We start from the raw sequence: 22,203 nt of genomic DNA on the forward strand, positions 1-22,203 counted from the left end.
CCTGCTGCCCCGCTCATTCTCATTTTCATGGTTCTTAGCATGTTTATTCTCTTCTTTCCAGTGGCCAAAGGACAAGTTTAAATTTCTTATTTCCTCTAGGGAGCCTGGAGAGAGGCAACCGGCACCAAATACAGGAAGTCATGTGGAGAGGATCTCTTATTTATTACGGCTCCCATATTACTTCCCTTCCCCCAGCCTCCGCCCCCACCCCCAGGCACACTGAGTCTCCCAGCTCTTTCCTGCAGCAGAGAACAGAAGACAGTCCACCTCTGCTCCCTCAGGTCTGTGGGAGCCCTGAGGATCTGGAGGCTGCTTCTGGGAATCCCACCCTGTGTGGCTGTGTGATTGAATGGGAGGCCCTTACATTTCATCTCACATAGGAGGGCCTTAGGAAGATCTCTGGGACCGGGTTCAGTTTCAGGAGCCTGAACACCACAGAGGAGAAAGGTAGGTCCCTGTGTTACTGTGTTTTGTCCTGCTGCCTGTGATTTGAGCTGTTCTGAAGTAGATGTGACTGCCCACCTGGCTTTTTGATTGGGCTGCATACCTTCCACCTGGGTCTTTTTGACGTGGACTGATTTACAGGACTGTGAGCAAAAGGGTGAGAGGGGAGGTGGCATTTGGGTTTTTTGAATTTGTACATCTTCGGATAAAGAATGCCAACCAGCATAGTACATAGAGCATGATGCTGATTATTATTCTTTTTGGAGGGCCAATCTCATTAGAAGTTGCTTTTTCATTTTTATTTTTTTGGCTTCTGCTGAAGGGAACAAAGTTTACCACTTGCCTTTTTTTTTTTTTTTTCAACAATGTAGACCCCTCCCTTTATTCATTCATTTATTTATTTTACTCTTTTCTGAGTTTTTCCTTTGGGTGAAAGGTATACTCGAGCTGACAGGATTTTCTAACAGGGATAGAAACAGGTGTATCTCATGTCAGGGACCTATGGGTTGTGAATAAATGAGCAAGAACTTTGCTCAGGATCCGGTGGACTTCCATGTTACTTTCCAGAATTTGCTGTGAAACAATTGCTCTTCCTGAAGTTTCCTGAAATCGAATGCAAGTAGTGACAACACATGTCAAGGGTTATCTGTGAAGAATGGCTTATTTACTCTGCTGTGATCATTCTATGCAGGGATGGTGCTCACCCCATTGCTGGCTGCTTTTGGGGGTCAGTGAGGTCACTCTTGGGGTTCAAGATAATGTGTCCACTGAGACCTGGAGCAGGGTCAAGACATTCAAATAACATTACCTATTCTCTGGAATTCCTTTTATGCCTCTTATGGTTTTTTGTTTCTTTCTTTGTTTCTTTAATATTTGTCCTCATAGTCTTCCTCTCGGAGAAGTATTTTATAGCAACTTCATAGAATATCAGCCAATTTACGCCTATTATTGAACATAGACTCTTCTTCCTTAGCTTATTTAGTTCAGGTGTTCAAAATTTCTTGCCACTCATGTTTTTAACCTCAATAAAACATCCCTCCGCTCTGTCCTCCATGTCCTACCACAGGGTTCTTGAGAAAATCAATTGTGTCAATGTCACTCTCCACAGTGAACTAGTCCCATCATGCGCCTGCTGCCTAAAGGGCCCTCTGGAGTCAGCAGCGTTAACATCACTTGGGCTGTCAGAGGGGCAGGCTCTCCATCCTCTCCTCAGACTTCCCAAATCTGCATTTTAACCAGGTCCCTGCACATTAAATTTTGAGAAGCCCCAACTTAAAGAAGGTAAACAAGACCTTCAAGGTCTGCTCCTTATCATCGTGCCCAGCCTCGCCTCTCCCCACCTGAGCTTCCAGCTGTACTAAATACCTTTTAGCTCCTCAGGACATGAGAGCTCTCTGCCCACCTATGTCTATGGGTGCTATTCTCCCTGTCCAGGTCACTGCCAGTCATCTTCTCCACCCAACTATCCACTTCAGCCTGACTTCTTTCCCTCGTTCCCCCCCACCCCCTCGCCCATTCAGTCCACCTCGTGCTGAGTGTCCCTCGGGTCTGTGGTTTGATGGCACTTTGTGAAATGTGCTGTCAGAGCCCTTAGCACATTAAGTGATGGTTGCTATGTTTATTTTCATCTTTGAGGAATTGTCAGTCTTTGATATCTGAATCCATAGCACTTGAAACAATGCCAAGTACACGGCTTTTGCTTAATCAATGTTTATTGAATTTGTGAGCGCATGAATGAAAACATGAATGAATCCGTTGTCTGAAGAACCCAAATTTATTACCAGATCAATAGTTTGAAGCTTTTCAAGGAGATTGCTGATCCCTGTAACATTTTCCTACACTCTCCTTTATGAGACTTTGCTATCTTCATTTTTTCACCAATTATTTTGAGTACCCACCTTGTACCATACCTTTTTAGAATTGATTTCTTTATGTCTCTGTGGATAGCCTCTCCCATTAGGTGTTTCTCTATCAGTGCCCCTCACTCTCCACCCCTCCAAGTCAGAGACTTGCGTATTTATTTTATTTTTTATTTTTATTTATTGATTGAGAGGGAGAGAGAGAAACACCGATTTATTGTTGTTCCACTTATTTATGCATCCATTGGTCGAATCTTATGTGTCCCCTGACTATGGACTCACACATGTTTAGCAAATACACATATACTGAGCACCTTCCATGGAAACACCAGGTTCTGTGCTAGGGATACAATGGCAAGTGACACAGATGTGATTCCTGCCTCCATCCAAGTCTCCTTAGAAAGGACGTACATTTTCTCATCCTCTTTCCTGCTTCTCCCTAAAAAGCATTAAAGAAAAATCAAAGTCTAATCTCTAATACATGTTGGCATATCCAAGTACATATATCAGGAGCTTGAAGTATGATTTAGTAAAAACTGTGGGGCCCTGACTTAGTCCTGCACCTGCAACTCACTTGCCATGTGAACGTGGGTGAGTCCACATCCATTCTCTGAACCTTGATTTTTCTCAAGTGGTAAGCAAGACAGGAGCAACAAGGGAGAGGAGCCTCGGCCTTCATGTGTGCACATAGAAGATGGTATCCCAGGAGCCTCTGCACTCACCTTCTCTCATGCAGCTTGATTATTTGAAGGGCATTGCTCTGTAGTTTTCTGACTTAAACTGGCAAAGAGATCTTAAGGGAGTCATTTTATCACTATGCCCAAGTGCTCAGCTATAGACTTTAACGTTGTCCATGGGTACCTTCTATGGAGCACAGTGTGGCAGTGGCTCTTAGGGAGCAGTGGCCTACAGCTTACTTGAATCCACTGGGCATTAGTTGTTGGGTGTAGAACTACTTTGAAAAGGGGCAGCTGAAGGCAGAGGCAGTGTCATCCTCAGGCAATCCCTGCTTTTGGAGAGCAGCCAGGAGAAAGGAAGGAAGTAACCCTACCAAGTGGTGTGGGGAAAACGTAGAAGCCTGTAGACATAGAGCCAGTCCCTGACCCTCACTGTGGCAGAGCTGCAAAGGACGCTCTTTCTGACTACTCGCAGGCTTTTTCTTTTTCCACCTAAAGATGTGGCCTAACCAGATTTCACCTAGAATCAGATGTTGGACATAGTATCCTTTGTCCCCAAACTTTGCACTCCCGTAGAGTGCGTGATCAGCTGGGGGAAAAACAAATATTTTATATTTATTCTGTAGACACAACCACGGGGCTCGGGCTAAAGCAAATGGGTTAGGCACTCTCATATAGCCACTTCCCCCCTCTCTGAGCCTGTTGTCTTGTTCTCCCACCACCTGAAGTTTCCATAACAAGGTGCCTCCTGAGCCTCCTAAATTCCTTCTTGCTTCCTGTTGCTCATGCATCTCTTGACCACTATACCCCCCTGCACCCCCACCTTGTCTATAGTTTCCCTTCAGCAGCCAAAGTGGGTTTTTTCCTGGTCACTTCCTAACTGTTCAAATTAACATTAATTTTTGGCTTTTATAAAAAAAGACAAGAAATAACAAATGTTGGTGAGGATGCAGAGAAAAGAGAACCCTTGTGCACTGTTGGTGGAAATGTAAATTGGTGCAGCCACTTTGGAAAACAGTATGGAGGTTCCTCAAATAACTGAAAATAAAACTATCATATGATTCATCAATTCTACTACTAGGTATTTATCCAAAGAAAAAGAAAACACTTCTTTGAAAAGATATATGCACCCCTATGTTCATTGCAGCTTTATTTGTAATAGCCAAGATGTGGAAGCACCTTACGTGTCCATCAATAGATGAGTGGATAAAGAAGATGTGGTACATTCATACAGTGGGAAATACTCAGCCATAAAAAGGAATGAAATCTTGCTACACTTGTGACAACGTGGATGGACCTTGAGGGAATGATGCTAAGTGAAATAAATCAGAGATAGATAAATACCACGTGATTTCACTTATTTGTGGAATCTAAAACAAAAACAAAAAACCCTCTCAAAACTCATAGATATGGAGAACAGAACAGTGGTTGCTAGAGGGGAGGGAGTTAGAGGTCTGGGCAAAATGGGTGAAGGGGTCAGGAGGTAGAAGCTTCCAATTATAAAACAAAGAAATTACGGGGATGTAATGTACAGCATAGTGTCTGAAGTCAATAACATTGTAATGCATACTTGAAAGTTGCCAAGGGTAAGTCCTAAAAGTTCTCAACACAAGGAAAAAAAGAATTTTGTAATTTTGTATAGTAATGGATGGTAGCTAGGCTTATTGTGATGATCAGGTCTCAGTGTATACAATATCAAATCATTATGTTGTACCCCTGGAACTAATATAATATTATATGTCCTTTATACCTCAATGAAAATGAAAAAAAAAAAACACGCACCCATTAATCTCTATTAGTAAGTACAAGTTGTAGCGACAAAAGAAATGTTACTGTGCATAGGAGGATTCTAGCAGCCACAGATCTCAGAATATATCTGAAATCAACCTTGGCTATACCTGGTTCAACATTGTTTTTTTAATCAGAGACGTGTGCTGGGCTAGAAAGAGGCAGACCTGGTTTTGAACCCCCCATCTGCCACTTCTTTGAGTTAGTAATTGTATCTTGCCAAGTTTTAGTTTTGTTTCTGAAAATGCAGCTAATATTTAGCTCACAAGGTTATAGAGAAGATTAATTAGCTAAAGTACTTAAAATGTTGCCTCAAGAAACACATCAGATCTTAAACGAGGAGGCTGGCCAAGATGGGGAAAATGAGAAAATTGTCATTTGCAGAATAGTTGAAGGAACCAGGGGCATTTGAAGTAAGAAGTCAGTCTTGTGGCACATGAAGGCTACCCTCAAATATTTCAAGATTGATGTGTGTGGGGAAAGAGGTCAACAGAGGATTGATGAGTGGAAATTATAGGGTAACAGGTTTTAGCTCAATGCGCGGAAGGATTTGCCCACCATCAGAATTGTCTAAAACTGCCTAGTGGTTTGGTGAACGTCCTGTTCTGGGCGGTGAGCCAGCACCCTGGAAGCTCATGGCCGGGGTGTTCCCAAAGGGATGCCGCACTGGGTGGGGTCCGGGTGATGACCTGAAGGTCCTTCCCGCTCAAAGCCACCAAGAGTCTTGTGATGTCAGGCCCCCAATCCAAAGCTACCAAAGGAAGGTCTGAAAAAAAAAATCATCAGGCTAGAGAGCAATGGTAGCTGCCCTTTTGTTAACCAACTCTGCCTATCTGCTTGGCCATTTAAAACTAGGGTCTTTGCAACAACAATAGAGTTAGTTTGGACTTCCAGGAAAAAGCAAAGAAGGAATGAGAACAATGAGGCAGCAAAAGTTCACTCAAAACCACTCTTCTTCTTCAGTTACTCTTTAACTAGATTGTGGGTTACTTGTGCTGCAAACACATTCCGATTTGATGGAAAACTGACACAATTTGGCCCATTTTCAGCCAAACCAGGGTCAGGCAAGTAACAGCAAGACTCAAAGCTATACCCCTGATATCTGTTCTATTTATAAAATAGAAACACCACTATATGGATATGTATTCTTAGCCACTCAAAAATCTAATTTTAAAGAGTGCAACATAAATGGTCCTACCATCTTCTAAATTGTAGGGACTGTGAGTAAGATATTTGCCTTTTGGGGAGAGAAGAGAGCTGGTTGAAGCTATCTGCCTGCTCAGATTCAAGTTCATTGTCCACTGTTGACTTACCTTTCTTTTTTCTGCTAAATGAGCCACGTTAATAACAGCCTCTCTGCCAGCTAAGTACCTGAAGACTTAGGGAAGGGAGGATTTTGTTACAGGGGATCCCACACAGGTCACCACTGCTCCGGGCAGGCCCAGGGTTCTTTGCTAATACTTTATCCTTCCTGCACTGGGAAGAACTGGCTGGTCTTGTGGTTTTGGATGCTTCCATCTTTCTGCAGTTGCTTGGACAGCATCCTAGCATGCCTTTGCTTTCTTGAACCTTGTTTTGAAATCCTAAGGCAAAAAAAAAAAAAAAAAACAATAGCCCTTTCAAAGAAATGGGTATCAGCGAATGGTACATTTTGTCAAATCGAAAGGAAACCATGATATATTTTACTCTTCCCGTTTACCTGGGCTTGCTTTCTTAAAAACATTAAAAAAAAATTCCCTTTTGAAATGTAATCCACTGTGCAGGGCAAAATCATAGAACCCCATGCAGACCAGCATGTTTATTTTTAGGCGCACATCAGCCTGCCCAGCATAGCAAAGCAACTGCCTCACGTCCAAACTCTGGCCCTGGGAATTTCCTCTAACAAGCCCGTGTTTCCGAGCATTGTTACAGTACAAAGGGCAGAGGGAGGTCTGAGTGGAAGGCTCATGGTAACCCCGCCCAGAGTGAAATCTGCAACCTGTCATTGCCTCAGTCTACAGGGTCCGAGTCCGGGGTCACTATGGAGGTCACCCACCAGCTCTAGGCAGATGCAAATGAGTTGACATGTATGATTATTTCATCTAAAAATATCCCGAGACCAGTGATGGCATTTCAGCAATAAAGCCTCAGCTTTCTATTGACAGTTGAGAATCTAACCCTCACCCGTGCTGTGAAGTGGACTCTGGTCTGGCCCAGAAACAGGAATTTGAAGATCCTGGGTTAGACTGCAATTAGTAAAGGGTGGTTAAGCATTTTATAGTAACAAAAGCACACATGTACATGCACACAGCACTGACACACACACCACACACCACACACCATATACCACACACCACACACCACACCACACACCACACACCATATACCACACACCACACAATACACCACACACACCACACCATATACCACACACACCACACACCACACACACACACACACCACACACCACACACACCACACACCACACTCACACACACACCACACACCACACACCATATACCACACACACCACACAATACACCACACACACCACACCATATGCCACACACACCACACATACCACACACACACACCACACACCACACCACACACCACACACCACACACACACTGCACACATTCCACACACACACCACACCACGCATGCACCCACATACACACACGAGCAGCTACCAGAAACATGAATCACCCAGATCTTTGCTATTAATGTTTCCTAGGCCAGTTTCTGATCCTTGATTTATTCATCTACAGAATGGCTGCAATAATCCTCACATCCTATTAGTTTGGGCATAAATAAGGTACATTATTACCCACACTAGATTTTTGCTTAAGATTTTTGCATTTTGGTTCTAAAATGCTTTGGTTCCTTATGAGAAATTATTGTATAAATATTTACCAAGACTTCAGAGATTTTTGTTGCTGTTGTTTGGGTTTGCTGTTTTTGTTCTTGTTCTGGTGAGTAGTGTGTGTGTGTGTGTGTGTGTGTGTGTGTTGTTTCTTGCCATTACAGAGAAAGAAGCCTAATCGGTTACATAATCAACACACTTTATTAGCAGGGTTTTCACACCTTTGTCAAGCCCTCCCACTCCTGGAGAAGGCCACTGCATTACTACTCAAGGTTGTAAAGTTCAAGGTTGTGTCTGGGAGTCTCTGCAGAAGATGCTAAGGTGGGTGTCAGATCTATATGCAGGGTCCATATCCAACCTGGAAGGGATCTGCAGTCTACATTCCAGCGGTCCCATGTGAGCGTGGGGCTCCCACACAATCAAAGACCCAAGAGGCAAGGGAACCTGTCTGTATGGACAGACGCCATACAAAGGGCAGAGGGAGGGGCAGAAAGCCCTGAGCGGGGGCAGGATTGTTGGGCTCTGCCAGCGGGTGGATGTCCAGGCCCCCTCCAGGTCCACAGATGCAGGAAAATGTGCTCCAGCCCTTTGGTGAAAATGCGAGAACATTAGTAAAAATGCTTTTATGGATTGTTTTGTTTGCAAGTGTTTATCATCAGACACTCCTCCGGGGTTCACAGGGCAGGTTGCGAATGTCCGAAGTGGGGCCTGGGAATTTCCTTCCACAAAGGCTGCGCTTCCTCTCTTTGTTACTCCTTGGAGAACAAGTGGAAGCATTGCTAGAGATCCTTAGTTAACCCTTTCTCCTGTCAAGTGCTCCTGTGTCCTCACATCACACAAAAATCATGTTTCTGGCCTCCTAAGGAGTAGAGAGATTTCGGACTTGGGTTGTGTGCATGCACCAGCAGGTTTGTGTGCATGTGAGTGTGTGTATGAATGTGTGCATGTGTGTGTGAGTGTGTATGAGTGTGTGTGAGAGTGTGTGTGTGTGTGTGTGTGTGTGTGGAGAGGAAGTAGGTAATAAAGTATTAAGTTCAATATCATAACATGCACCAATCACTGTTTAGACAGGGTAAAACTTCTGCATTATTACTATGATATGCTTTCCTACTAAAAATGCTGATCAGTTTCAGTTCCCTGTCCCCAGGACAGGACACACCTAGAATGATAGTTGCTTCTCCCCATTGGCATCTGCTTTTACTAAGCAGGGACATGATCAGTTGAAGATCTTTCAATCAATGAAGTTATTTACCGAGCATATGCTACATGTGGTCTACTAGGCACTGAGAGAAAGACTGAAAGAAACTTTAAGAACATGTGAAATATTTAAATGCACACGCACTCATGCATTGTAAGTGAGAGTGCACAGAAGCCAGATAACTGTATGTTTTAATCCCAGGAAGATCAGAAGAGGCACATGAGCCCTCACCTAGCCAGAGACTAATTATACGCAGAGACAGTTCCATGGGGTCTCCACCGTCCTCACATGTCCAAGCACTAGTGTGGCCAAGTGCATGCACACATTTGGACATACACATGCACACACATGTACACATACCTCATCTCAGGAGGCAGCTTTGCCTTCTCAGAGGTCACAGCTCTCCTGGCCTCTCACCACCAACTCCATAAAAGTATCTGCTTCAACCCCCCTCTCTTTCCTCCTTTCCGGTCTCCAAGGAGAGACAGCCCTTTCCTACATCCAGAGCTCAGCTCTCTCCTCCCTCCACCCTCCCAATGGCCTCACTCCACTCCTCTCTGATTGACTCTTTCCCATTATCATTTCATTATCATTTCATTCTACTTAGGTCCTTCTCATCTCAAACAATACTTTACCTTCACTCAAAGTCAAAATCACAATTCTAACACTTCCGATTTGAGTTTTCAATCCCTGTTTAAAAGCAAAAGGAGAAGAAGAAGAAGAAGAAGAAGAAGAAGAAGAAGAAGAAGAAGAAGAAGACAACATGGACTTCTCAGTGAATTTAAATTTCTCTTCAGGGAGAATTTCTGAATATATCACGAATGACACTGTGTTTTCATGCACCTCAGTGGGGTTGCCACGGTGGAGCACGGAGCAGAACTAATGTTTTGTCAAGGTCACCACCTCACAGTGGAGCTGGCATTGCATAAACTACCCACGGCTGCACCTGCAGCTCTTCTGAAGCCACAGAGGAGTTGTTTGAAGAAGACCCGTGGGGACCACAGGATGAGCCTGAACATGGAGTCAGTACAAAATCCACAGCCTCCTGCCTCCCAGGAGTGTGCAGGGCAGGCCTAAGAGGGCAGGGCCAGAGGCTCACCCAAACCTGGTTGGTAACAGTGCGCTGCATCCTCTCTTGGGTGAAGAGGAGAAAATATATGAGCTGTTATTTATTTTGAAACATCTCATCCCTCTACAATGTCTATTTTGGGTTTTTGTAATAATGTATGTAAAATATTAGTGCAAGAGAACAGTAAAATGACCCTCAAAATACTGGCAATACAGAGCACGGTTCATCCACGTGTGGTCTAGAGATCACCAGTGGACAACCTGACCGGAGTGCTGGTCAAATTCAGATTGCCAGGCCCTACTTGCCCTATAAAATCAGAATGCGCACGTGCGAAGGTGGGGATGGGGGCAGGGAAGGGAAGCCATACGTATACACTTTTTCACCGCACCTCAGATATTTCTTCCAAAGTCTGATGCACATTTAATTATGCATAAGTAACAATAGTTAGAAAACATCGGCCAGTGTGTGTTTAGAAAAGTGTTTACACTGGTGGCTTAAGGGGCTCCTCCCTGCATTCCTCTGGGTAGGTTAATGATTTTGCCAGCTGGCTCCTCTTTGCAGGGACATCCTTCCTGCTGAATTTGTAACCCTCTCTGGGCCACATGTTTGGAAGAGAACCTACCCTGCTTTGTACCATCCCTCACATCATCAGGTGTTGACCTTTTTGTTCGCTAAGTGTCGGCAGCCTATCTTATCTATGCCATACAGCATAGTGGAAAGAGCTGGGTTTGGGGTTCAGAATCTGACTTAAACCTTCAGTTCATTTGACCTCCAATCTAGGGAGTTTTCAATCGAGGCTTGGCAGGTTGCTAAACCTTTCTAAGCCTCTCTCTCTAAAATGGGAATAGCTAACTAGTTCATAGAAGAATGTGAAAATTTAGTGACATTGTACATAAGCAATTTTTTAAAAAGCACTCGGCACAAACCCTGTGATGGAGTTGTTTCTTGGCAAGAGGCAGCAATTAATAACAACAACAGAATTATCTTCACCACCAACTATGGCAGTGGTTCTCAACCTTCTGGCCCTTTAAATACTGTTCCTCATGTTGTGACCCCAACCATAAAATTATTTTCGTTGCTACTTCATAACTGGAATTTTGCTACTGTTATGAATCGTAATGTAAATATCTGATATGCAGGATGGTCTTAGGGGACCCCTGTGAAAGGGTCGTTTGACCTCCAAAGGGGTCGCAACCCACAGGTTGAGAACCGCTGAACTATGGTGACAATATACTTGGTGAGTTTGGGAAGCACATGGATGATTTTTTTTTACAGAACCTGAAACAATATTCTGTATAAAAGACGCTCCAAAACATTCATCCAGTAAGTGAATATGTTGTGATTTATTGGTAAAAATAGTATTTTAAAAAAGTAAATATGTAAGCAAACTGCTGATGTAATTGGACATGTGATTGGAAATCAGACTTGGTCTGCTCTTGATACAATTTGAATAATTTTGCACAAAAATAATCTGCTTTCCCACATGTTGTCTGCAAATTCTCCTTACTTTACCAGGCAATTCTGTCTACTGCTTGTATGTTTAAATTCCATTTCTTCTATAAACTACTAAGTCTGTTTTTCCTCTCTTTTTACTTGAGACCCACCTTATTTCAATAATTTCATAAATGACAACTTTCAAGGGCATGTAGGTTTTATTTATTTTTAAGAATTATCCTTCAAACAATTTTTGAATTGGTAATGCCTATTTCCTAATTGCTGATATACCTTAGTTCTGTTTATAACTTCAGAAATGAAACCAACAAACCACATCTACACACACACACACACGTCTAATGGTTACAAATGTGGGATGTTGTATTCTTATAGAGCACTATATCAAAGAAAGAAGAGAAAGGAGAAAGAAATATTGGCAGTCTAGAGAAGAAATATAAAAATTTGGAGAAAGAAGGGTGGTGTGCCTTTCTAACTATCTAAGTATCTTAGGACCCTCATTGATCCTTTTTGTTGCTAATATGAAGCACTGAGGCTTTAATACGCATCAGGTCCTGCTCTAAGCACTTGAAAAAATAATTCTGTGAGGTAATTGCACCCCTATCTCAATTTTATGCAGGAGAAAACTGAGGAAAGAGAGGTTAAGTAACTTTCACAAACATACAAAGCTAGAAAATGGTAGAATTAAGGCTTGAACCCATGCAATCTGGTGTCATAGCCCATGCCCTTCACCTCATTTAGTGCTCTAATAATGTGCTACCTTGAGAACTTATTTGTAACAAACATTGATTTCATACCTGTACCTGACCTGGGACTAAGGTACAGGGCACAGAAGAGTAGACAGATGAGGTCCTGCTTTGGGGGTGTGGGTGGAAAGTGGGGGAATCATAGGATAGCAGAAGAGCTCACAAATAGACCATTATAATGCATTTCAGTAAGTGCTTTGACAGAGGGAAGTGAGGGGTGGAAGTGTACACACAACTAGGGTGAGTCAAAGGCAACTTCTCGAAGGAAGTGACCTTGACTTGGACCCTGAAGGACAATGGAGTTAGACACATGACAATAAAGGAAGGAGGCAGTTCCAGGCAGAGGCTGGAGAACACCGTGTTTGCAGGGCATGAGGGGGTTCAGAGAGGGAAGAGTAAAATGAGAAGAAAGTGGGAGAGACAAGTGAAGTTGGATGTGTAGGCAGTTGCCGTGATGATTTAAGGTTTTAGTTTGAAGATAGTTGTGCCATTTTGGAGACAGGACAGACTCTCTATGAAGGAACCCAGCAGCTCACCTATCTGCCAGTGTTTCTTTTAAATGTATGAGGAGCTTCTGATTCAACTGGTGGTTTTTCAATGTGAGGACCCTATGTTAACAGATAATCATACTATATAAATCCCAGTGGTTATTCAACTTTACTAGCGGAGAGCTGTTTAAACACTGATTACTAGGCCCAACCCCTCTAGTTCTAGATTCCAGAGGTCTGGATGGGCTCAAGAATTTGAGTTTCTCTCAAGTTCCAGGTGGTGCTAGCACTGGGCCCCAGCCCTCTAGAGAGCAGAATCCTTGGGTGTGAAGCCAGGAACTTAGGCAAAATAATTTAGGTGATTCTTAAGCAGACTAAAATTTGAAAATTTCTGGGGGGCGAGCGGGGGGGCGGGGGGGAGAGAATGATTAAATCTCTCACCTCCTTCGCAGTAATGCTCCTTTGATTTTTAAATATGTATGTAGTTTAAGAAAAACTAACCCAAATATTCCTGATATTCTGTTTCACTTTGGCCTGTAAGTTGTCAAAATGTGACTTGTAAGGTTCCTTGGAATTTTAAAAATCAGCCCTCTGACACTCTTGTTTGCGAAGCAGGAAGTCACTTGTTACCTAGAACAAACACACTCAAGTCAAGGATTTGCCCTTCCAGAGGGCTTTCAAGCTGGGGCTTTTGAGCAAATTTCTCTGCATTTTAGAACAATTTGAATCCGAGCCTTTAGAGAATGGACTGTGAATGTGAGGATATGAGATTGGTGTCTCTGAGTGTGGCCAAGTAGAGAAGGCCGAACCGTATCCTAGGTTGTTAATTCCTCTTGGATAGATGAAGCAGAAGAAGCTGAAAATCCAAGGGCTTCTTGAACAAGGGCGGAGTGAAAGGATGGATGGAAAGAAAAGATCCTGGGTTCTTCATGTTTCCCTTAGCTTAAAAAAAAAAAAAATCTACCGTTTTTTATGTCATGGTCACAAACTAAATTCCTCACACCAAAGATTCAGAAGAAAAAGGTTCATGTGAAAAACAGCAAGTGGCCAAATCAACAACATTCTTTAACATGGTGACTGATGAACCAAAGTGAGGCTTTGGGGAGCAGAAATAATTACAAATCATAAAAAAACCTAGTTCCTGTGTGGGAAACTTATACTCCTGTGTCTATAGCATTGAAATGCAAGTGTCATTCTGAATATCTAGAAGCACCTAGAAATCCTTATTCACCCAAAGTAGATTCACTTCCATTAACTGCCTGTTCCATATAGAAGAAATGGGCTGAATACATATCTGCTTGAGGATTTTTCAATACCACATAATTTGTTGCCTTAGTTTACCAGTGAAATTAGATAGTAGAGCCCCTAATTCCGTATTCTGGGGACAAAGTTCAACCTTTACTGAAAGTGACTTTGAGTTTTGAAACAATGGGTTCAAAGGGAAGTTGCTAAAAATAATTGAAATTAACAGCGATTGTATCAAAGGGAAATAAGCAGAAAACTACTTTCATTGAACAATCGACTTTTATTAACTTGCTCTTTCCCCTCATTTGGTTAATTTTCTCATAGGGATTTCAGTTGAAGTCCTGCATTGCACCAGCTGGTTGTCTATTAATTTAGTAAGTGCCTCCAGGAGCTCATGGGGCAGCCGGTGCCCTCCCATTTCCTGAAACTTCCCCCACCCCCACCTTTGAGCCCACTAGATTCCAACCTCAGCTCAGCCCTGCCTGCACTCAAGTCAGATACTTTGAATTTGGTCACTCAACTGACCATATTAAAGCAAGATTACCACACCTATAGGTAGAAAAGAATCACGTAAAGGAAGGAGTGATGAGTCCCTAAGGCTTTTGCATTGACAGAATCAGAAAAAGGGGAAACAAAATGAAAAAATGAGGAGAATTCTGGGGAGAGGAGAAGGCCCTGAGAAGTGCTTTGTAGCAGCACATGGGTGGTAGTCTCTAGTCTAGAACAATAGACTTTAGAGTTCAGTTTGCGCAGGAGTCACTTAGAGAGTTTATAAATAAATGAAGATTCTGGAGGCCACCCTGAGACTCTGGTGAGAAGGTCACAGGCAGGACCTGAAAGTCCTGTTCAGTGGACACCCCCAGGGCTTATAGCACCCTGCCCATGAGGATCACAGGTCTAGTCTCTCCAAGGGTGAGAAGAGCAGATGGGCTGCAAGGATTCGTCCATGGCTTGGAGGGGAAGGGAAGGAAAAGTGTTCCTCCACCCTATTGGAGTCCCAGGCGGGATCTGAGAATTAGACTGATAAAATGAGGTTAACAGGAGAGACGCATACACTTTTATTTAACATAAGCTTTACTTGACAACAGTAGCCTTCATAAAGAAAGGAGGACCTGAAGAAAGTTAAACCTGTTTTTATGTGAGGTTTGAAAAAGAGTGGACAGTCAAGAAAAGCTGTGATAGCACAAAGAGTATGTGGTGAATGTAGTAAACTGGGGGGAAGTGCACAAGACCAGTGTTCAGATTCTTCTTGGCAGCTCTCTGTCTTGGCAATGAGGATTCCCCTCTCCTCCGGGTGTAGGAAGGGCACCTCTCATCTGCTCCAAGGGAGAAGGGGGGACGGGTGGAAGCCAGAGAGGCCTTCCTGTTTCTGTCATTTTCTCAAACTCCTTCAGCCTAAATATCCAATATGCTAAGGTGCCATATTTTGGGGTACCACCTCCAGTGGCCTCATCTACCAGAACCACACTTTCCTTATTAACAACAACCTCCCAAATTGCTCATTATCAATGGTCCCCTAGGTGCTTGACAGAACAACAACAAAAACAAGAAATCAACAAGCATTACTTGCCAGTCAACAGTGTTTGTCAAGGGTTGGAGGAACATGGGAGGAAAGCCATCATACTCAGCTCTGATTTTCTGCTTATGGGCTGGGATGGCAGGTGGCAGAGTCTGAGGCTGGGAAAGAGAGGACCATGCTTTAGAAGGCATCTGAGCATTTTCATTCTCCCGGCAAAGAATTTGCAGAGCAAGCATTGAACTTGTTCTGCAGGCTTTGGTGGTTAAAGAGTACACATGCTTGCTAAACACACAAAATTAAACTGTAATTCATGTTTCTTCACCAAATACGTGTAATGGAAAATATTTCTGGCTGTCAATGACTGCTCATATCACCTTGCAGTGAAGATGAGCATAGAAAGCACTCTTCCTGGGAGATTGAGATACACATTCAAGGCAGGAGCCATGATTGGCCTGCAATGCTCTGTTTAATGCAGATAAGAAAAATTGAGGACCCAGTGGAACACCCAAGAACATGAGATCTGAGCTAGTGAGGCTGGGAGGGGCCAGGTAAGGGCCGGAAAGGGGATTTTCAGTAACATGAAAGAAAGAGGGATGTGATGCCACCTCACTAACACACATGCACTCCTTGTAGCCCTGACTCTGCTTTATGTTGCTATATGGCATTTTTGCTCACCTGATATGTAAGTTATTTGTTTGTTGATTGCCTATATCACTGTATCAGTTGAAGCCCTGGCAGAAAAGAAAAGACTCTCTCAAAGGTTAACCGAAATGGTGTAGGCAGCTAAGTCAACAGGAGATTGGCAGCATTGAGAAGCCCTGGATCGCCTTCCTGAGGGCAGAAAGAGACAAAAGGTTTGGGTGGCGTGTCAGAGGAGCCTGGCAAGACTGGTGGATATAGGAGAGGGTGTTCCCCAGAATCTGTGGCTGAGGGTGGAGGAACACAACCACTGCCCAAACTGTAGCCCAGACCCCCTCCTCCATCCTTCAGTCTCCTGCTGGCCTTTCCCCCGCCCTTTCTTTCCCTTGCCCTCCCACATGACAAGGATGTGGGTTTGAGTCGCCTCCCGCCTCCCGGGGCACAGAGCAAGGGCGGAGATGGATCTGGAGGTGAGCCAGCACTCTCTCCAAACTAGAATGTCAACTTCTAGGGGACAGTGTTAGTTACTGCTTATCTCCAGGGTCCAGATTAGTGTCTGGTGCATAGATTTTCAACAAATATTTGGTGAAAAAAATGAATGATGCATGACTCAATGAAGAGACATATTATTGTATCATGTCTCCTAACTGTAGGTAGGTGACATGATACAAACTCGCCCACTAACCCTATGATCGTATTTAGCTAAATTCACCTTCTCATAAGGCTTTCCTGAGAAGGGCTTATTTTGAAGGGCAAGAACAACAGGCAGACCTGGATGAAAAGAATGAGGAGATACCTGGCATTTGATTACACACAGATTATGCTAATAAGTTATCTAGACATTCACTCTACACATTTCTGATTCTTGCTCTGTGAGCAGCTGGACTGAATTAGCCATAGATGGACCCCAACGCTGTACATCCAGCAGCATGATGGCAATGGTGAAGGTTAAGCCTCTGGTATCTACAGATGCTGCAGTCACGGGAGGGCTCATCCCCAGCCAGCCCACCCCCAGTGGGCCAGAAGGCCCAGACACCAGGCAGTCCCGGGTTGGGTCCCATCCTCCCACGTCAGCTGCTCAGAGATGGAGTTTCCTGTCTGTGAAGTGGGGATGGCTGGGCCTCTTCCCAGGCATAGTCGTGAGGCTGGTCAGTGTGAACACTTAGCAGTAGCCATCAGGACTGTTTCTTGTACCGGACAAGGTTGCTAAGCTTGAGAGGGGTGTGGAAAGTGCTGCGGGGCTCTGCCTTCTGCAATTCGCTCGGTGTTCTTGATTAGGGAGGGTCAGGAGGTAATAGCACAGCCAGTCCCCAAGCAGGGCTTCCTGCTTCCTTCCTTCAGGGTCAAGTGCAGGGGAGGCTGGTTTCCCTCTGACCCCCGCTCAGTACCACACACCACACAGTATTTTTCTTTCAGGTGGCCTGGTGGGCCTAGAACTACACACACAGAGAGAGCTATGCAGCTCTTCCTTCCTCTGGTCAGGGTGATGTTTCCAGAAGGAGAGGGAATGAGGGGCAGGTGGGGGACCTGGGAAGGAGAGGGCAAGATCAGCTTCCCTTGGTGAAGATGGGAAATGCATTAGCGAGTCTTGGCATTCACGTGGCCGCCCTTTCCAAGGGCGCACCTCCACTCCAGCTTGCTAGTGGCAAGTCCTCCCCCCACTTTGGGTCTATACCCCTGAAGGTTGGCTCTGAGTTAAAAAGGATGGGCTGAGGTAAAGAGAAATGGGTGACCCTCGAACTCGAAGGTCTCCATGCCTGAGTGACAGCTTAGCAGACACTGAAATCGGTGGCTCCGAAGGTGGGATGTGGGGAGAGGTCCCCTGGGTGTAGGCAATAAGTGGTACTTGTCTGCAGAGAATTTAAAATCAATAATAAAATTAATTAAAAGTTCTTTCTAAAAAGTTATTACGTGGTAGCCATCCCAAACAATGTCAGTGATAACATACTCTTCCTAAAGATAGTTTTGTTGATCTAAGTGCTAAACAATTATTGCCCTCACTGGTGAGTTTCAGTACTACAACATAAGCTCATACTTGATATTTTTATTACTTATATTTTAATGGATATTGCACTCTACATCGAAGTTAAATCAGAAAAAAACTCAATTGTATACTGGCTCCTGATGCACAGGAACTCAGCTATGTGTGCTTGCTTCAGGATTAAATTCCTAATGGCTCGCAAATATTTGACCGTGCTTTCTGTGTGTCCAGGCCCTCAGTATGATGACATGTCCTTGGCCTTGAACAGTAGATTAATAGTAAGCAATGTGGGCAGGTGGTTGTAAAGACAAAGAAACTGAACAGGAGTTGCTTCAATTCTGTCATTCTGTGGGACCACACAGAGTTTTTATTTGTGTTTAAAAGTTAAAACGGTAAAGGACAGTGCACCCTGCAAAGTGTAATCTTTTTCTTGACAAGTACAAATTTTGGTTTACAATGAAATGTTTTACTGCATTTTAATAATATTTCCAGGTGAAATATTTTATTTTTTTCATTGTTTTAAACATAAAGATTAATCAAGAAAATGAGGATTACTAACAGAAATAGTGTTTTCATCTAAAGAAGGGGAAGCTAATAACAGACGTGGTTCAGGTGTCAAAAAATGCTAGATGCCTCCCTGGTCCAGAATTATGTGTATTGTTTGCTGCTTTCTTTACCCATCCAGTACTGCAATGCAGAACAATATGAGTGTGTGTGTGGTGTGTTGTTATAGGTATACACATGTGTGTGTGTGTGTATTTGTAGGTTTAAGAGACCCGTTTTCTCTCTTTAAATCATTACACAATTCCTAGAAAATTCTATGATTTTAGACATAGAAGTATACTTATATATTGCTCTTGTTAGTTTATAGAAATAATCCCAGGGCACCTGATGTACAAGGTGAACCCGTCACTTAGGAAGGGACCATTTCTAATTTAGACTAGTAAGTGAGCCAAGGGTGAGAGATCATTTATAGGGGTGCCCATATTTAGATTCCAATAAAGGGTCCCAAGCAGAGATACATACTAAGAGTGTGCACATACTATCATGTAAAACACAGGCCAGATTTCAGTGGCCCTAAATAAAATGGAAAATGGAAGGACATTTGAGGAATTCAGGAAGAGACTAAAAATATATGTGGTTTTCCTCTCAGTGTTTCAGGTCAGATGAGGCAAACTGGAGGGGTGTGGGCCTGGAATAATCCTGTATTGTTGATATGTAGCTGTGTTTTGTGTATTATGTCTCAGCTCTAAAAATAGTTTCGAGGTCCTGAGAGGCAAACTTTGAGTTATAGAAGGCAATGTTGTCTGGAGAGGTCTTGAACTTGAAAAACTGGACCCCTCATTGTCCCAGGATAGGCCATCAGAGGGAGCTATGGAGGGCTGGGCAATTCCATGCACCAAGGGGAGAGTCTGCAGGATGCTGGGCCATATCCAAGGGCAGTAGCAGCCACGGTGAACATGTTTCCCTAATCTCTTACTCCATCTATTTCTGGAAAACACAAAAAGTATAGAAGGCAGGGCACCTAGCCTTAGGGTTTATCAACTTGGTCACCAGGCTGACTAGATGGTCAGGCAGACTCTTAGAGTTGGCCATTACCACATGAAACAACAGATCAGTGAATAAAGAAGGCGCCAAAGCACTGCCTTATCCACTGCTCAGGTTTGGGGAGACGGGGAATTCAATACATCTACAGGTAAGCCATCCGAAGTGAACAATGAATGCTTCTCCCCAGTAATAAAGCAGGCAAGTTGTTTTGAACAGGAGCCAGTTTACCAAGTAATAAGCACGGTATTCAGAAATTTTGTGCCCTTCCATTTTCTTTAAAAGTAACTTACTACACGTAAAATAGAAAGTGGTTTTTGTGGTCTAGCAAGATCTTGCTAACTATCAAATATTTAATTTCCCCCAAGCTGTCACAAGCTCTGTTGTTTTGCAGCATTCCATATCTCCATGCTTTTAAAAGGCACATTCTTCCTTCTCCCCAAGGAGCTGAACTTCAGGAATTTTGATTAATTTTCACTTGCCCTTCACTTTCCATTCCCACCACCACTGCCCCCAACTTTATTGTTTGATTCTCATAGACACAGGCGTCAGCCAGTCTTTTTCCGATTTCATTCTCAAGCAAACACTGTCACTGTCCTTGACATATTATGTATTCTTGAAAGGCCATTTAAAAAAGAATACATCATTCCTCTGAAGAACTTGGAGAGGTATTAGTCCAGGGAAATATCTGTTAGACTTGTAGCAGAAACTAAAGAGCAGAGACTCTGCTGGGCTGTGGAATGCATACTGTGGGGGGTGGCAATTTTTACCACAGGATGGCCCTCTCTGGTTGACCAGAAGGTAATATTGACTTATTGTATTACCTTCACATTATAGGTCTTGCAAAATTTATTGAATATCTGTGATGTCCAGGGGACATCTAGCTCTACTTCAAAAATTACTTCCACTCTGGCTAAGATGGTGGAGTATCTCCCCATACATGTAGGGGACCTCCTGTAACTCCGTTATTAACAAGAATGCAGGGAACATCAGTGTGCAAGTGTGTTAGCAATCAAAGCCATGCTGTGCTTTTGGAAGTTCTGGCTTCCCCTGATGGTGTGTATACCTTAGCCAGCTGAAAAAGAAATGAGAGGTAAAGCAAAATCTCCCCTTGATTAAGTTATTCATTAAAAAAGTATTCATTGAGCACCTACGATGTTCCTTTTCAGAGTTACTTATTATTTTAGTTCATATCTTCTTTTATAATCCCACCTTCAAATTAATCATTTGAACTAATAATTTAAAAAGTAATAGTTAAAAAATAGTTTTTAAGTGATCGATTCTCATGTTTAATTTTCTTTTTTCTCAGATATGTCTTTAACCTAAGTTAATGTGTGCCATATGAATAAAATTCAGGAGGTCCATGAAATTTAGAATTTCCTTTCATTAGGAACACAGGTAATACACCACAGCAGTATTAGCAGTACCTATGATTTGTTACCAATAGAAATCACAAATATTTTTCTATCACATTTACTATGTTGCAGATCCTAAAAAAAAAATCTAATTTATTCCCATCATCACTTAAAACTTGTGATAGTTATTAAATTTGTCTCATTAAATATTTTAGTTAAATAGATTGATAAAGTAGTAAATACTCAATCACATCATGTTTCAATATTTCAGGAAGTATATTTCAATAGAGTGTAATCCTATGTATTTTGCTTTATGCATTTAAAAAAACACTATTCTGAGAAGGCATCAATAGGATCTACCAGATGGCCAAAGGAGTCCATGGCACAAAAGCTTTTTTTTAGTAGCCCTTTCAGCCAGGACCAGTGAGGTACAAAACTTCTCAGTCTTCACATGCTAAAAAATCTTTATTTTGCTCTCCTCCATGAAAGTTCTTTGAAGTATGGAACCTGATGAGTTCACCCTGAAATAAAGCAGGTCAAATGGACAGTGGGACCCTGGACCAAACCTGGGGCACACCAACATTTAGGGACCAGGTAGAGGAAGAAAGGCCACCAGGAGACTAAGAGGAGGGATGGGTGGGGAAGGAGGGACATCAGAAGAGTGGGTGCCACAGAAGCCAGAAGAATATGAGGTTTTAGGGAGGAGGAAGTGGCCAAGTCTGTCCAATGGTGCTGCAGGGTCAAGGAAGATGAAAACAGAAAGTGTACCATTGACTGTGGTGACATGGAAGCATGGTGACCACCAAAAGAGCTGCTTTGTGCAATACGAGGGAAGGAACACTGATTTGATTGACTCTGGGACCAGAGAAGAGGGCTGAGGAAGTGGAGACAAATGTATTCAGCTCTTTGTTCATGACTTGTTATGGGAGCAAAAAACTGTTGCAGTCAATGGGGGAGAGAAAGGCATAAGTCCAAGAAAAGCATTTAAAGAGACATTCTAGAACATGTTTGTGTGCGGATGGGACTGATCCAGTGCTGAGGAAGTAAGAGGAAACAAGACACAGAGACAAGTGGAGGAAGAGGCACGCCATCAGGAGGGACAGGGACATGTCATCCTCTCAAACCAGAGGGAAGGCAGAAAGGCCAGTGCAGGTATAAGAGGGTTGGAAGTTCCTGCGTAGGAGCAGGGACATTCCCGTTTAATTGACTCTGTTTCCTCAATGCAGTATGAGGCAGGTTGCTGCTAAGACCGAGGAGAGGAGGAAGTATGCAATGGTCATTTTGAGGACTGAGAAAACTAAAATAATGGGCTTGTTGGCTATGTGATTGTAGCAATTCCACCAACAATTAGCA

The 22,203-nt window shown here is 43.2% G+C and overlaps 1 protein-coding gene across 1 annotated transcript in view; it reads left to right on the forward strand.

The window, feature by feature from the left end:
* The first annotated feature begins 207 nt into the window (after positions 1 to 207).
* Positions 208 to 22,203, forward strand: part of ADGRF5 (adhesion G protein-coupled receptor F5) — a 103,310-nt gene continuing 81,314 nt past the window's right edge. The window contains exon 1 of the mRNA XM_070418454.1: positions 208 to 447. The gene's annotated coding sequence lies outside the window, so the exon portion shown is untranslated. The remainder of the gene's footprint in view (positions 448 to 22,203) is intronic.

The sequence above is a fragment of the Myotis yumanensis genome, unplaced genomic scaffold, assembly GCF_028538775.1.
Source record: "Myotis yumanensis isolate MYYU_CA2020_CCGP unplaced genomic scaffold, mMyoYum1.0.hap1 SCAF_6, whole genome shotgun sequence".
NCBI classification, from domain to species: domain Eukaryota; kingdom Metazoa; phylum Chordata; class Mammalia; order Chiroptera; family Vespertilionidae; genus Myotis; species Myotis yumanensis.